We start from the raw sequence: 17,447 nt of genomic DNA on the forward strand, positions 1-17,447 counted from the left end.
TACTTCAGTAACTTGCTCTCCTCCCCAGGGTTAACCATGCAAGTTCTAATCATTTACATTGTGTTAGTCAGGAAGCGTATAAAGGTTCAATTCGTACAGGTAATTCTCGACTTACGACCTCAAATTGAGACCGGAATTTCTGTTGGTAAGCGAGTCATTTGTTAAGTGAATTTTGCCCCATTTTATGACATTTCTTGCCACAGTTGTTAAGTGAATCACTGCAGCTGGTAGGTTAGTAACTACGGTTGTTAAGTGGATCTGGCTTCCCCCATTGACTTTGCTTGTCAGAAGTTTGCCCCCAACGGTCGTAAGTATGAACCAGTTGCCAAGCATCTGAATTTTGATCACTGGACCACGGAGATGCTTCCACGGTCGTAAGTGTGAAAAACAGTCATAATTCACTTTTTTTAGTGCTGTTGTAACTTTGAGCAGTCACTAAACGAACTGTTGTAAGTCGAGGACTGCCTGTATTTCATTCCCATTTGCAGAGGAGGTCAGGGATGGGTGGGTGAAGGAAAGAAAAAAAAAGAATGGGGAGACACACTGTGGTTTTTCTTTTCCTGAGCTCTTAACATCAGAATGTGAATCGTTGCTAATTTCCCATTTCCACGAAAATTATCTTGCTTAAATATTAGGTCCGCCGCTCCTTCGCTCACTATTTCAAACAAACCCTCCTGATTTCTCTATAACTTTGAACAAAGGACACTTAATGAGTAATGCATAGCAGTCTTGGGTTGGGATGGACTAAAAAAACAAAACAAGACACAGTTCAATCTCCGTAGTTTGCTTCACGGAGGGAAGACACTTAGGTTGCTTGGCATGCATTCGTGGATTTAGTCACTAAAGCCCAACGCTTCAAAAAGAATTTGACTAACAAGCTGGAAAAAAAACCTACCTATAATTCCAAACTAAAATTTTCCTTCATATATATGCTGAGTATATGGTAGCACTGACTATGCATAGCACAAAGGTAGAATTTTTATTGTTGTGGCGTTTTAACCAGATCTCAGCTTACATTGCAACCGGGGCCAAAGTAGGTTGAATGTTTGGCTGCCTTTTTTTTTTTTTGCGATGTCTTGATCTTGTGGGAGCTGAGTATCAGTTAAAATAGTAACACGCAGGAGCAACAACAATGCTAGCCATCCTGGATCACCAATATTGTAGCTTAGATCAAGAATGTCCAAGATGATAAAGTTTATAGGCTAGAGCAGAGGATGGACAGTCTCTCTGTTCTTGGGATCTGCTCTGGATTGGAACTGTAGGATAAAAAGAAAAAAAAAGAAATCAGAAACAAAAACCAAACTTATTGTGCCACATGACCTTATCTTCAGCATGATTGTCTATGCTTCATTGTGCTCCTTGAATACCTATTTCTAAAGGTTGGTAGTAACAAAAAAAACACGTTGCAGTAGTAGGAAAGCATACAATGCAGAAATATATACTGCACACACATACACGCACTAATAGAAAACATACACTGACGTGGCATTGTTTTATTTTTAAATAAAAAGAATAGATCTGTGAAATGTTAACACATTAGTTTTAAATCTGATTTCTTATAGCTGAAGCTCTGGCCAACTGCTTTCCATCAGTTCAATAACTTTTGGTAAAACTGTTTGGACTACAAGGTTGTTAAAGCAATAGCATGTAGGCTTATATACCGCCCCCATAATGCTTTACAGCTCTCTGGATGGTTTACAATGTGAAAGCATTATTTGCATATGGCCCCCAACTATTTGGGTCCTCATTTTACTAACCTCGGAAGGATGGAAGGCTGAATCAACTTTGAGCCCATCAGGATCAAACTCCAGACTGTGGGCAGAATTTGCCTGCCATATTGCATTTTAATCACCAGGGCTCAAATTAGTATGGCTCTTTCAACCATTTTTTTCCAAATTGGCACTAAATTGTAAGCCGCCCTGAGTCTTCGGAGAAGGGCGGGATATAAATGGAAATAAAATAAATAAATAAATAAATAGGATGCATTCCGTATGGGGATTGCAAGGGAGTTAACATGTATCAATGACATTTGAAAGAAATATACAGTGGATATAGTGCATAGAAATTATGTTACTATGAAGTATACCACACTGCAAAATCTACTTGTTCACACTGTTGTTTGGTGTTATGTTTGCAAGGCACCTTGCTTGAATGTGATGTGCTTGTGAAGGATTAACGGAAAGGCTGTGGGATCACTAGATAGCCAGTAAACTGTGAGATTGGGCCACTGATGACGTGGCTCACCCATTTTCTCGAAGAAAGTGTGCATGTGTGTGTTAATGCCTTCATTATTTATCTTACAGTACAGTCATTCTAGGCCAGTTTGAATGTAAGGTTACATTCCTGTAATCTGGTGCTTTCTGGCAAAAATGCTTTGGTCTTTCTAACTCCATGTTAAATCCAACTAAACTTGAATGTGTAGACATTTTTACACCATCTGTATATCTAGTATCATACAAAATCAGTTCTTTGTGTCTGTCTGTCTGTCTGTCTGTCTGTCTGGATTTAAGTTTGTGGTAGAAATTGGGAAGTCTGCAACAAAGGAAACTGTTTGGACAGGGCACATGATAGCATGGAATTTATGAAACAAGCCTAAAGGACAGTTGACCTAGGCTGAGATCTAGTAAGCTCTCCTCTTTGGAAGAGGAGATACATACATTTCACATGGTATGTGGACTTAGAGAACAGATATGAATGATTACACTAGTCCAGTTCATCCAATCTTCCCTCTTCTTTCTGTGAAGAAAGAACAACACTCGTTGAGTCATTGTGGCTTTCTTTACACATGAATTTGCAGAATCCTTGATTGTCCGGAACTTAACACCTTCCAAATGAGTTGTGGTACAGCCTCCTTTATCCCTAGCAGGTATGATGGGATTTATAGGTCTGTGTACCCAGGTTAGAGACAGGCTATTACATATAATCAGTGATAAATGTATTGGTGGAATGTTACAAGTTCAGATGAGTTTATAGATAGCACAATAAGTGTAAGCCATGGATTTGAAAAATAAGTTATTCACTATGCCACAGGTGGCTGAGTTCACACTTATTGCTGAGCCATAAGTCATGGTTTACAAACCAATGCTTGAGTTTACCGATTGCGCTAAGCCTAGTTTGGCATGTGTACTGAGTATTCTTAATGTTCAGTGCCTTAGCTATTCTCAGATGTGACACAGTCCAGCAGATTTGCAGTTGTAGATCCAGTATATCTGGGTGCCATCAGACTGAAGGAACAACTTTTACATTCAACCAGGAATAGTCTTAACTACAGGCAAGAAAAAGTGGCTGGATCCACCGGATCTTGCTAAACCCATGCTGACAAATTCCTGCATTTGCATAACGTGCTGCATCCAAACAAACCACATTGTGACTTCAGGTGAGGCCTGTTTCTCACAACATCCTGAGTTACAGATTATCGATCCCATTTTAACCCACCCCAGCATTTCCTGCAAACGAAGCTAATACGAATAATAATGTCAAGACATAGGATAAGTGAACACGGGTAGCTGGAAACTCTTCTGAGGTCTGACTCTTACATTTGATACTAGAAAATATTTTCAGCCGTAACCCAAGTTGAGTGTAATAAGTAGTTCCAACCTTTGGGCTGGTTGCACAAAGCTCTAAGCCATAATATGGTTTGCTTGTACTTAGCTTAACATGATGTTCTTAATGTGATGTATTTGTTCCCCCCCCCCAAAGACATCATGGGCTTTTTATGACAAACCATAATTTAGAATCTTACTTTCTTAAGATTATAAATTGTGTCTTGTTTTAATCATGGCTTCAGCTTATATCTGAACCCAAATTGAAGGTTATTTCTGTGCTCTGCGCACTTTTTTTTAACATAAAAGTCCCAATTATCTCACTAGTTTATAAGATTCACTCTGCCTTTCCTAACTTCTTCAAACCATAAATTAGTGTTATTAATATTAGTAAATTAGCTCAGTTTGTACATAGCATTAAGCCTTAACTTATGTTTTTTACAATGTTTGAACAACATGGCTTAAAGTAATTGGCAAACCAGGCCAGTGTGATGTTTTGTTTGTTTGCTTTTCAACAAATCTGAGGTTAAAAATCCCGATTTTGTGTTACATGAGAATTCCACCATCGTTTTGGTCATCAGTGCCTATATCCTGTTTGGTTTCTTTTCCTTGCTGGAAAACAAAATATGGAATTACAAGCCAACCTTTTCAAAGTTCTGAGTTCATTTTAGTGCAGCATTAACAATATTGATGGATCTTTCTTTCCCCTAGTTGGTGTGATGTATACATTTTATATGGACTATGCTTCTCTCACCACCCCTCTTTTAAAAGTTTGGCAGACGCGCAGTCTATATAGACTATATAATAGATATAATAGATATTATATAGGCTATCTAATAGATATTTTGTTTAAACTTGGTGAGTTTGTTTGGGAGATAATTAGGAGAAACTGACATCTTAGCTTTTCAAAAAAGTAGAATATTACTAAACACGGATAGACTAGGGCAGGGGTAGGCAACCTCGGCTCTTTTATGACTCATGGACTTCAACTCCCAGAATTCCTGAGCCAGCTTAGCTGGCTCAGGAATTCTGGGAGTTGAAGTCCATGAGTCATAAAAGAGCCAAGGTTGCCTACCCCTGGACTAGGGATACCATTAAGACATTTTGCTATGACTATGGAGGAGGAAATATTTTACATTGATGATGATATTATCCATATAGTTGTGTCCGGCTCTTGGCGATTCAATGGGTCAGGTCTCTACATATCTTCTGATCTTGCGCTGCTTCTTTGAGATCTTCTATGCTCCGGGTGGTGCGAGCTTTGATGGTGATTTTATATTATCCATCTGCGTCTCTAGCTTACCAGTTGCATGGACAAAAGACGTTGGCTATTAGATTCAAGCATCCTCTGGCAATTTCTAATGCAATATTGATCTTAGTTGGGAAGAAAGTAATGCAGAATAATTGAGGCATCTTGTTGGGGTTATTGCTAAATTAATATAAATTGTCATATGAAATAATTTTAATATTGAGTTTACATTAAACCTTTAACCATCCTGTGGTTGATTGGTTGTTTTCTAGCTTGGTACTATGGATTACCTCCATCCATTACTATACTATTTGGTTCAGAATAGAGTTTTAATCTGATAAATTCCTTCAAAATTCTCACTGCCATCCCATTCTTTTCCAGCTTCTGTCCTTCTGATTCTTCCTAGATGGGAGGAGGAAAGAGGGAAATATTTTTGATCTCCACCCACTAGCAATCTTATCTTCTACTGAAATAAATGGTGAAATCATCTGAGTTGATTTCAGTGGAAAAAAGAAATGCTTGAAAATTTCCCATTGAGATCACAGCGTGCTTATTCTTAGCTCTGGATTGTATGTTATTTTATATCAGCCCCCTCCTTAAAAAAATAACTACAGGTATTTTGTTTATTTAAATGACTTTTCTTACCATTGGCGTCAATCTCTGTTGAACTCTTTCATGTCAGTGTGTGGAACTGTGCTGTGGATAAAAATGTCTTTTGTACTTCTGAGTGTTCTGTGTAGCAAAAGCAGTTTTGTTGGTCAATATAATGAATAACTTGCCTTTTAAAATTTCATTAAAATAATAAAACATCATAAGCTACTTACCACGGAATGTAAAGCTGTTGTTGATCCAGTCTATAGGACAATGTGATTCTTTTTTATTGATTTAATGATTATACTTAACAATTTACTTTAAAAAATAATACAGCATTTCACTGTGTCTTTATTTTGCTTATGTTTATATATTCTTTCTCTAAACAAATTTGCAAACTGGCTGACCGCATAAAGTGTTGCAGTACAAAAAGTCAAAATCCTAAAATGGTTGTCAAGCCCAGTGACTGTCTCAAAGAGGACCTGAGCAGGGGTTCGGAGTAGACCTCCAAGGTCCAACTCTATTATTCTGTTAGGGTTCATCTAGAGAACATTCTCAAAGACTGTTGGTACTGAAGATAAACAAACCTTTTTAGATATCGTCACTTGGAAGCCTCTGCTACAAGGAGATACATGAGCATAATTTGCAAGTGGAAATTTTGGAGTGTCTATCTCTGGTAGATCTCAAAGTGGGGAGAAGTAATTCTTTTCTCTAAAGGGATGTGAACAGTGTTGGGATTCAGCTGGCTCGCACCACTTCGGCAGAACCGATAGCTAATTTTTTGTTGCCCAAGCCCAGAACAGAGTTCCGGAAGCAGCATCCACACAGAGAACCGGTTGTTCACCTATTTGAATCCCACCACTGGATGTGCAGTAAAATGAAACGTCATAGGAGTATTATTCTACTAGCCTCAGACTTTCCAACTACGCTAGCCCAAAATGATTATTTTGTTTGAAAAGAAAAAGTGTGGTTATTCTACCCTGGCATTCTTCCAGCTGCATTGGGAGTAAACTTCCAATGTTGGCTGAAAATTGTGAGAGCTGCAATTCCAGCCTAGATTGTGATTTTCTTTGTGACTTCTCAAGATGACCTCATTATCTAAGATCACAAACCTGTGCAGTAGGGCAATCACATTCTCTCTCCCTTCATGATTCATTAAACATCTGAATGATTCATTAAACATGATGTAGTTTTGGAAATTTAATGTGGAGTCTGGAACAAAATCTCTCTTGACAGACTCAGGTAACTTCCATTATCTCCACTTCCTCTTTCAACCACAAGATTGTCAAAACCAGCAGAGGTGTTCTCCATTCCAAGTCTGTGGCTCTCCATATAGTGTTGGACTGCAGCTCCCATTAATAAAGACAATGAGTGATGGAGCTGGAATTTAATATTTGCAGAACTATAGATTTTTTTAAAAAAATCTCTTGCCAAAATGACATTCTTTTTAAAATTCAGCTCCCTGGACTTAGGCAGTTCAATTTCATGTTCAAACAGGTAAGACTAAATATCTAAGGATGTTCAAAAAATATTGATTGAAGGCAAAGCTAAAAAAAAAAAACCAACCTCAGTACTTTCAATAGACCACCTTGCCAGGAACATTTTTTGTGGAATCATCACAGCTGGCCCTCTGCTTTGTTCAACTATGTTTTGTTGTAATAATAATAATAATAATAATAATAATAATAATAATAATAATAATAATAATAATAATAATAATAATAATAATAATAATAATAATAATAATAAACCTTTATTGTCAAAGTACAACATGTGTACATTGAGATTAGCTGAGCCTCCCCCCGTGCTCTCTCCCCCCAACACACAGTGACAACAAACCCTCCATCCCACCACACTATGTGAACCAACTACACCACACACCGGCCTCCCAAGTCAATTCTGCATAAGATTATGTCCCATTTAAAAGCCTAACAGCCCACGGATAAAAGCTATTTTTCAGCCTGTTGGTACGGCTGGCTATATTCCTATATCTCCTACCGGATGGTAGGAGAGTAAAGAGATACCGTCCAGGGTGTGAGTCATTCCTGAGAATCTTCCTCACTCTTCCAAGGCAACGAGCCCTGGCGAGGTCATCCAGTGGTGTCAGGGAACAGCCCACAATGTCTTGTGCTGTGCTCACCACCCTCTGTAATACTTTCCTATCCGCGGCTGTCAGACCAGCATACCAAACCACAATACAGTACGAGAGGACGCTCTCTATAGTAGACCGGTAAAAGAGGGTCATTAGCCCTTGTTCTACCCTGTTCTTCCGCAAGACCCTTGTTGTGTCTGAAAATAGTCAATTTGATTTCCCACAAGGCATCAGACTATTATGTTGGGCCACCAGAATGTCAAACGGGTCTTCTGAATCCAGCTTTCCCCTACTGGGTCGGAACCTCTTTATCTTTACTGATAGAAAGTCACGTGGTTCTTCATATGGATGTGTTGGGAAATTTTCCAGTTCTGACCCAGGTTTTTTTTTCTTCTCCATGGCACTCCTCCCCAAATGATGCCAGTCACCAGATATTCCTTCATGAGAAATTATTTGAACAGTAGCTACGCAGCTGTGTAAATATATTAAGGATTTTTAAAAATACCATTTTTTATTTTCGTTTTTTGACATTGTAAAAGGAAAATCTTGATTTTTCTCTTCCTTTAATCTCCACACTTAGCCTGCCCTGCCAAAAGACCTACAGGGAAATAAAAGATCCAAGCTGGAGAAGAAATAACAATAATAACACAAAAAGTCAACAGAATATGAGACCTTTCCCCCTTCCCGCCCCCCCACTTGGATCTAAATGTACCCTGACATCTGCCTGTTTGGAGACAACCTCCAGTTTTTCTAATTGAGCATTTTCTAAGAATCCTTCCTTCCTTGGCCTTAAGGCTCAGTTAGTTAAAAGTTGTGTAATTCTGACAATCCTTCCCTGAACTGGAGGGACAAACCATGCCTACAAACTACTGGGATGGCTCCAGATGACTCCATGGTGACTTCCTCTGTTCCCAGCATTGATAGGGTGAGTATTTCTGGTAACATAAAAGCAAAACTATTCCAAAAGCAAGGAAAGGCTGGAGTCACACTGTGCTAGCCCAGAAATGTAGCTTGTTGGTTTGGGGATTTGTAGGTTCTGTGAATCTAGTCAAATTGTCATTTAACCAATAAACCATCACTGAGCCAATCCCAGCTTCACGTGATCTGTGAACCACAGTAGGGAGAACATAGGAAAATTCTTGGCTCAATCAGACCACATCTTGTGTCCAAAAGAGACAGATGGGAAGACAAGAACATTTTACAACTTCCAAACTCTTGTCTAACAGCTGGTTCTGAAAGATATACTCTCTGCTACTCGTGGCAATTTATTTAATGTAGACGGTTGCTCACCTCAATATCATGTCTCTGGGAAGCTAACAATAGCTAAAAAAAACTATCACAACAACAACACAAGAGTACAATAAATACAAACCAGCAGCCAAGATAAAAGCTACAGTAATCCCACAGATTGTGCCATACCTCCTGCCTCTGATGCCCAGTGATAGAATCAAGTCTTCAAGGCCTTAGAAAAGCCTACCAAGGTTGGGGCTAGTCTGATCTCTGGGGAATGATAAGCAGGCCTTATGACGGAAAGGGTTATGTTCATGGGTCCTACCAAGAGCAGTGTGCAGCAGCAACCAAAAAAGCTAACACAATCCTGGGTTGTATAAACAGAGGCGTAGAATCAAGATCACATGAAGAATTATTACCGCTGTATAAAACCCTAGGGAGACCACACCTGGAATACTGCAGCCAATTTTGGTCACCTTATCACAAAAAAGATGTTGAGAATTTGGGGAAAAAATTCAGAGAAGAGCAATTAAGATGATCAAAGGCCTGGAGGCTAAAACATACGAAGAACGGCTGCGGGACTTGGGTTTAGCTAGTCTAAAGAAAAGAAGAAATAGGGGAGACATGATAGCAGTGGTCCAGTATCTGAGGGGCTGCCACAAGGCAGAGGGGGCCAGGTTGTTCACTAGAGGGAAGGATGAGAAACAGTGGTTGGAAACTGATCAAGGAGAGAAGCAACCTGGAATTAAGGAGAAACTTCCTGACAGTGAGGACAATCAACCAGTGGAACAACTTGCCTCCAGAAATCGTGGATGCTCCATCACTGGAGATTTTTAAGAAGAGACTGGACATTCACCTGTCTGAGATGGTATAGGTTCTCCTGCTTGAGCGGGGGGCTGGACTAGAAGACCCTCAAGGTCCCTTCCAGCTCTATTCTATTCTAGATGGGAGCTATACTGCCTCTACCGCTCGATCTGATGGCGCAGCTAGCCAGAGACAAGGAGAGATGTCCCTCAAATGTCTGTGGAGATTCTCAATCATTCTAGGTCATGGTTCTCCCAAAGGTGATTTTAAAAAAAACACCAAAAGGCAATTGGACTTTCTTGGTGTTTTCTTTGAAAATATTTTTCTTCTTATCCAGGAAACTTCATTCATTCATTTGTATGGCCACTTGATTGAAGCTATGTGACTCCAGGTGGGTTGCAACAATCAAAAAAGTCCCACAACAGCAGTCAAAGAGAAAGCACGATGCACATTGGGTGAACAATGAAACATCTAACATCCATTGCCCCATTACAGTCTACCCCTCATGTAACCCAATGCTGGGGGAGCGAGCCATGTTTTAAAAGCCTGTTCAGACATAACCATGGTAGATGCCCTATGGATCTCAGTTGGGGCAGGTCCATCAAGAGGGAAAGTTTGTTTTCTGTTCCCAACAGATGACACAGTTTAATGGAGCAGGGTGCTTTAAGTAGTAGTAAGATAGAGGCAGAAGAAGTAGTAGAGGAACTACTAGATAAATACAGATGTTATCATTTGTACCTTTGATAAAATTCTATGAGAAAACAGAATTGCATAATAAATTCCACATCTGAAGGCATCCTAAGGAAAAAAAACACATTTAGAGATGGATATTTCATGTTACTAAGACCCCTATAAACCCTGCATGCAGTTTCTGAACTTTTAAGTGTCAATACAATGGACATAAAATAAAATAAAATAAAATCCCTTGAAAGAAATATGGTTAGGATGCTGATTCTTTGATGAGATTTTTAATTTCCTTTTGTAGGCGTCCACTGGGTCACTCAAATCATGGATATTGGTCAATGAAAAGGTTGGAAAAGCACGAACTGACGAAAAATGGGATTGGCAAGAAGATATTTTTTAAAAAACTGTTTATAAAATCACTGCATACGTATTTGAGTTGAAAGAGTACAATACATCTGGGCGGGAATTTCTGAAACACGGTTACTGTCTCATAGAAAAGGCACAGTAACACAATAATTAAAGCAACATGGATATGGTCACTTCCCAAATACTGAATAAGTAAAAATTATGATTTATAGTTGGTTTTGGCCAGGAAATTTCTCAAGCTAAAGGTTCTTTCGTTTTGTATTCTGGTTCTGCTGAATAAAACTGTCCTCAAGCTTCCTCTTCCCCTCCAATTGCTACACTTATTTTTATAATTTATTGTAGAAAAATTGGGCAGTTGCCTTTGCGAAATAAGGATGTACATACAGTTTGTTTTTAAAAATTGCTATGCTGTATCTGTAAATTCATATGAATTATTTCCGCAGTTCTGAAATAATATTTGCATTTTACCCAATTTTACCTTCCGCCAGAAGAAACAGGAAAAAAATATTTTCAGTATTACTGCACTAATATCTGTATTGAAATAATGTACTATCAAGATTCATAATATTACCAAAAAAAAGTCAAACCAGTAATGGCATGCTCTGTGTACAGAAAAAAAAGAGAAAGAGAAATCTGTTTTATTTTAAAGCAAGCTAAATTGATTATACCATTGATGAAGACTTTTATCACCATATTTTATGACACATATGGATTTTACGGTAAATGTTCTATTCCCCACAATTTTGTTTTCAGAAGATAAAACTCCAGAATTGCCTTTGTGAAATGAGGATGTGCTTACAATTTAACAGAAACATTGCTATACCTTCAGATTTGTGGGAATAATTTTCCAGGTCTGAAAGAATACAGTATTTACATTTTGCTTAATTTTTGTCTTTTCCCAGAACAAATCTGTTTCATTTTAAAACAAGCTAAATTGATTTTACCACTCTTACAATCTTGCAGATGTGACTATAATTGTGTTCCCCACAATTTTGTTTCCAGAATGATGTACCATAAAATAATTGCTAAAGAATATTTGCAACATTTTCCGACAACGAAATTAAAAGGGTTCACACAATGTAGTAAGCACTCTGAATCATCCATTTGGGCTACAGTATGGTTTTGGGCTTAGAGTACGGTTTATGGCTTAGTGTTTTATGCACATTCAACCAACAGTAGAATAAAAGTGAATTTGTCCCTTGACTAGCTCACACATTATCCCAAGCCTGCCCTGCTTTGTCCATGATTAGCAAATAACCCACCATTTCCTAGTTTTACACCAAACAATAGTAATTTTTTAAATCTATACGCTTCCCAACTCTGTGAAACATTACTTAGAGTGTTATATGAACCAGGCCAGTATCTATACTCTGTCAAGCATTTTTTATTAAAATTATAGATACAGGTAAAGGTTCCCCCGCACATGTGTGCTAGTCGTTTCCAACTCTAGGGGCCGGTGCTCATCTCCGTTTCAAAGCCGAAGAGCCAGCGCTTGTCCGAGGACATCTCCATGGTCATGTGGCCGGCATGACTAGACGTCAAAGGCGCACGGAACGCTGTTACCTTCCCACCGTAGTGGTCCCTATTTTTCTACTTGCATTTTTACATGCTTTCGAACTGCTAGGTTGGCAGAAGCTGGGACGAGTAACAGGCGCTCACTCTGTTACGCAGCACTTGGGATTTGACCCGCCAAACTGCCGACCTTCTGATTGACAAGCTCAGCGTCCTAACCCACTGAGCCACCGTGTCCCTATTAAAATTATAGCAATAACTAAAAAAAAATGCTACCTACTCTTCACTCATTCTGCTTAGAGATAAAGATGAAGTTCTCAATTCTCAGTTCATAATAACTGTATTGCCATGGTTGTTGATATTTCTTGCCAACAATACAGAGTGGATTGTTCTTCCCTTATTCCAGCCTTGATATTTTCTGATTGTCTCCATATGAGTATTGGGACAAATATTGTATGGGACTGACAGACAAGCCACTATACTGATATATAAACAGAGAGTAAACCTCAGTCCTTTCCAGCACTAATGATATTACTTAGTTGGGTAAAGAAACGTCTGCAAGAAAACAGCCAAGCTCAGAGAACACCAAGGGCCTTACAATATTAACTAGGTTTAACCCTGATTATATTTACAGGGTCAGTCATGGTTGCATAGGCGCTACCACCTGCTTTGACCATCCATCCATCTGAATCTCTCTCTCTCTTTCAGAATATTATTTTCAAGTTTTCAGTCTAGCCTATAGCCTTGAGATGTATCTGTATGTTGACCAGAGAACTTGCTCTCAAATTTCTAGAAGAAAGAGAGAGAGAGAGAGGAAGTTCTAGTGTTGATATTTCCAACAAGGCAGTGGTTATTCATTCAAGAGTTGATATATGAATAGAAGCTCTTGAGCTGATGATGGGACAGAATAATCATGAGCAACTGCAGGATAAGTTTAAGAAAACAATAAGGGAGGAAATGGCAGGAAACTCACCCCAAGGCTTACGGAATCGTTCAAAGGAAATTCTTCCACTGGGAAAAGGATGGGTGGGGTTAAAAAAAAACACAACCCCCCCTTTTTTTGTATTTGCTCCCATAACCTCTTTTTCCTTAAATGCTGATGTTAGCAGCAAGACAGAGTAATCCTAACGGGATCAGGGTGGTTGCAGAAGTAAAACTGGCAATCTAAAACTGCAATTTACTGATATTTCTTTGCATTCACATTTTTCTTGGCATGAACCAAAGGAACTACTCCATGGATTGTCTCTCCTGTACAAGCCCTACCCTACGGACAAAACTCTTTGTCAGGATGTGGGAGACCAACAGAACTTTATTTTTTAAAATAATAAAAACTTGCAGAATCAGGCTGAGTAATTTCCTTATATTGTGATATCAACCAAAGCTCTTCTTAGCACACTGTTGGCTTAGCTGATTGGCTTGCCTAATTTTGGTGCGTCGATTCTTCTTTTAAGAAAGGTGGTTTTGGTGCCTGCAATACATCCAATTTCCAGGTGGAGGAAAAAATGACAGAATAACATCCTTCCTTACTCTATAAGAAATTTGCAGTATTTCCATTTCAAGGTCTCCAGTGAAAGAACAGAACAAGGAAAGCCATCATCTACTCATAGGGGGGGAAGTGTGTTGAGAATTATGACACTATCATCTATAAAAGAAGCACTGGGGTTTTATTAGTAATATCCTTACAACTGTGTTGTGTTCTTGAAATAGCAGTAACCTTAACTTGAGTAAATGGATTCAGACTTGCAGGATATAAAAATCCAACTAATGTGATCTACCATACTCCACCCCAGTCCAACCAACTTGCAAGCAAATTTGAGCTGCAATGCTGAACATGCAGATTAGGGAATAAAATGTATTGAATCCTGGGAAGTGGTTTCTGGATAACCTGAAAAAAGGACTTCCCAGTTAATAACTAAGGTTCCAGCCCCTTACGTGAACTTGAGATATCATATCGATCTAATCAGATAAACCAAGCAGAGACTTCTTGATTAAGCAACACTTTATTTGATCAAATTAAAAGCAGCTGAGTGGCAATCTGGAATGCTGGCAGAGTCATATCCAGAAGTGCTACACCTTGAAAAATGAGTAGCATTGTCTTATAAACTTTGTTACCCAATGAAAATCAGACAACAGAGCCATTACATCATAAGGAAGACATCAATCATTCCTTATTCTCTCCTTCAGTACATCCCATCCATGTACGTACATGATTCTCACGCCTGCATGAGATTTGCCTGGTGCAAAAGCCAATCGCAAAAAGCAAGAAAGCAACAATTAGACTCAACAATTTCCCTTTGTTCCAGAATGTTTCATAACAATAGCAATAGGACTTGGACTTATATACTGCTTTATAGTGCTTTACAACCCTCTCCAAGCAATTTACAGAGTCAACAGCATATGAGTCCTCATTTTACCAACCTTGGAAGGATGGAAGGCTGAATCAACCTTGAGCCGGTCAGGATCGAACACCTGGTTGTGGGTAGATTTAGTCTGCCTTACTGTATTCTAACCATTGTGCCCCCACGGCTCTTTGTTAATCAGAGATCTTAATCTTTGTTTCACAGATAATTCTCTTTCTGAATATGTTTGCTAAAAGTCCCGTTGTTCAGAGGAAACCACTTTCCCTGCCCCAAACATATGACAATAACCATCTCTGCTCTCTGTGTTGATCCCTTCATGAGTTGAGTGGGATCACCTGGAATTTTGAGTTTGTTTTATGGGCAAAAGGATTGCCAGCATTAGATAGCCAATCGCAACATCTTTATAACAGATGGCAAAAAAAAATTGCTGACTTTTTCCCCTCTCAGAACAAATCTGGATGATTTTGTGCCCCAGAGGCAGTGATGGAAATTGTACTGGTCAGTTCATAGGAGCCATTTCAAAGAAATTGAGAAAGTCTCCTCATGTGCTGAGGAATGAATTGGTTCTAAACTGGAAATAATCTGTTACTAAAATGATTGAAATTCTACCTCCTTCATCTCAATACATCCTGTTAAAGAAGGCTGTGTGTGCACTGGCTTGGAAGCATGATTTGGGATTTGGGGGCTCCTTTCTAACAGTTGCCCCATAAAATAGGAGAAGAGCAATCCACGTGGAGTTAATATTAACCATTGTTTGGTTGGTATATGTGTGAACCAGTCGTTGTGATGCATTTAGGTGAAATAAAAGGTTTAACACAATGTGCAAATCAGACTATAACGGTTGGGAGCCTGTAGGAAGCCTTCGCTTCAGTTCACAGGAAGGAAAAATCAAATGCACAGGTATAGTATAGGTGGCACCTTGCTCGATAGTAGTAACTGTGAGAGAGATCTCGGAGTCCTAGTGGACAATCACTTAAATATGAGCCAGCAGTGTGCTGCAGCTGCCAAAAAAGCCAACACAGTGCTAGGCTACATTAACAGAGGGATAGAATCAAGATCATGTGAAGTACTAATACCACTTTACAATGCCTTGGTAAGGCCACACCTGGAATACTGCATCCAACTTTGGTCACCACAGTGTAAAAAAGATGTCGAGACTCAGAAAGAGTGCAGAGAAGAGCAACAAAGATGATTGGGGGACTGGAGGCTAAAACATATAGGGAACGGTTGCTGGAATTGGGTATGTGTAGTTTAATGAAGAGAAGCGTGCGGGGTGACATGATAGCAATGTTCCAATATCTCAGGGGCTACCACAAAGAAGAGGGAGTCAAGCTATTCTCCAAAGTGCCTGAAGGAAGGACAAGAAGCAACGGATGGAAACTAGTCAAAGAGAGAAGCAACCTAGAACTAAGGGGAAACTTCCTGACAGTTAGAACAACTAACCAGTGGAACAACCTGCCTCCAGAAGTGGTGAATGCTCCAACACTGGAAGTTTTTAAGAAGAGACTGGCCATCCATTTGTCTGAAATGGTATAGGGTTTCCTGCCTGAGCAGGGGGTTGGACTAGATGACCTCCAAGGTCCCTTCCAACTTATTATTATTATTATAAAATAGGTATAAAATTGCTGCTGTTCAGTTTCAGCACATGAATTGAGAACTGGGGTGATAAAGCATTTTGTCTTTCACTGCAGACGGACAAAGCTGGCTACACGTATCAGGCAAAGCCATCAGATCATTTTGTATTTATGTTCTGTAGCTTGAGTTTTAAGGTTGGTACAGAAATTTTCAGGAGTGCAGACGCTATGTTATTGAGGAAACTCCTAAGTACAGATAGTTCTCAACATACAGCAGTTTTGTTTAGTGACCGTCCAAAGTTACATCACTGCAAAAAGCGACTTATGACTGTTTTTCAGTTATGACCTTTGCAGTATCTCTATGATCATGTGATAAAAAAATCAGATGCTTGGCAATTGGTTCATATTTATGACCGTTGCTGTGTCCCAGGGTCGTATAATCTCCTTTTTTGACCTTCTGATAAGCAAAGTCAACGGAGAAGCCAAGATTCACTTCACAGCTAGGTCACTAACTTATCAACTGCAATGATTCAGTTAACAACCGAGGCAAGGTTCCCCCGCACATGCATGCTAGTTGTTTCCGACTCTAGGGGCTGGTGCTCATCTCCATTTCAAAGCCGAAGAGCCAGTGCTTGTCCGAGGACGTCTCTGTGGTCATGTGGCCAGCATGACTAGACGCCAAAGGCGCACGGAACACTGTTACCTTCCCACCGGAGTGGTCCCTATTTTTCTACTTGCATTTTTACATGCTTTCGAACTGCTAGGTTGGCAGAAGCTGGGACGAGTAACAGGCGCTCACTCTGTTACGTGGCACTCGGGATTCGACCTGCCAAACTGCCGACCTTCTGATCGACAAGCTCAGCGTCCTAACCCACTCAGTGTCCTAACCCTTAATCACTAGTGGCAGTCAAAAATGGGAGGAGAGCCAGTAGAATTTAGGCATTTTTGTTGTTGCTGTTTTGTATTGTTTTCCTCTCTTCCCTGAAAAATTTATTTTTAGAAATAAAATTTCAAATATTACAAAAAGAATGACATGCTGACATCCTCAGAAGTACACGTAAAGTTGCACAGTGCAAATTTTGCTTAAGAAGAATCAATCCATTGAAAAAAAAGCTGAGGTCAGGTCAAACAGTTCTACTCAGAAGCCATCCGCCCTCCCCTCCCCCCCCCCTTGGACAAAGTGGGGACTTCTCTTATGTCAGTCTGCATAGAGAGCAACTTTAGACCCGGATCAAGCCGAGGTCGTCCGAACAGGACCAACTAAAGCTCCCCGCGCCTGCACGTGCCACAAGAGCCGGCTGAAGTTAGGGCGGGATTATTCTTGAAGCAGCAGCAGTTTCAGCTGCGCCTACCCAGGGGGCAGTAAGAAGTGGCGAGGTGACTCTATGGTTCATTACGGAGACGGGACCAAAAGCGGTGGAGAACGCGCAGGCGCATAAGGAG

Source organism: Vipera berus (assembly GCF_964194415.1).
Source record: "Vipera berus genome assembly, chromosome: 12".
Taxonomy (NCBI): Eukaryota; Metazoa; Chordata; class Lepidosauria; order Squamata; family Viperidae; genus Vipera; species Vipera berus.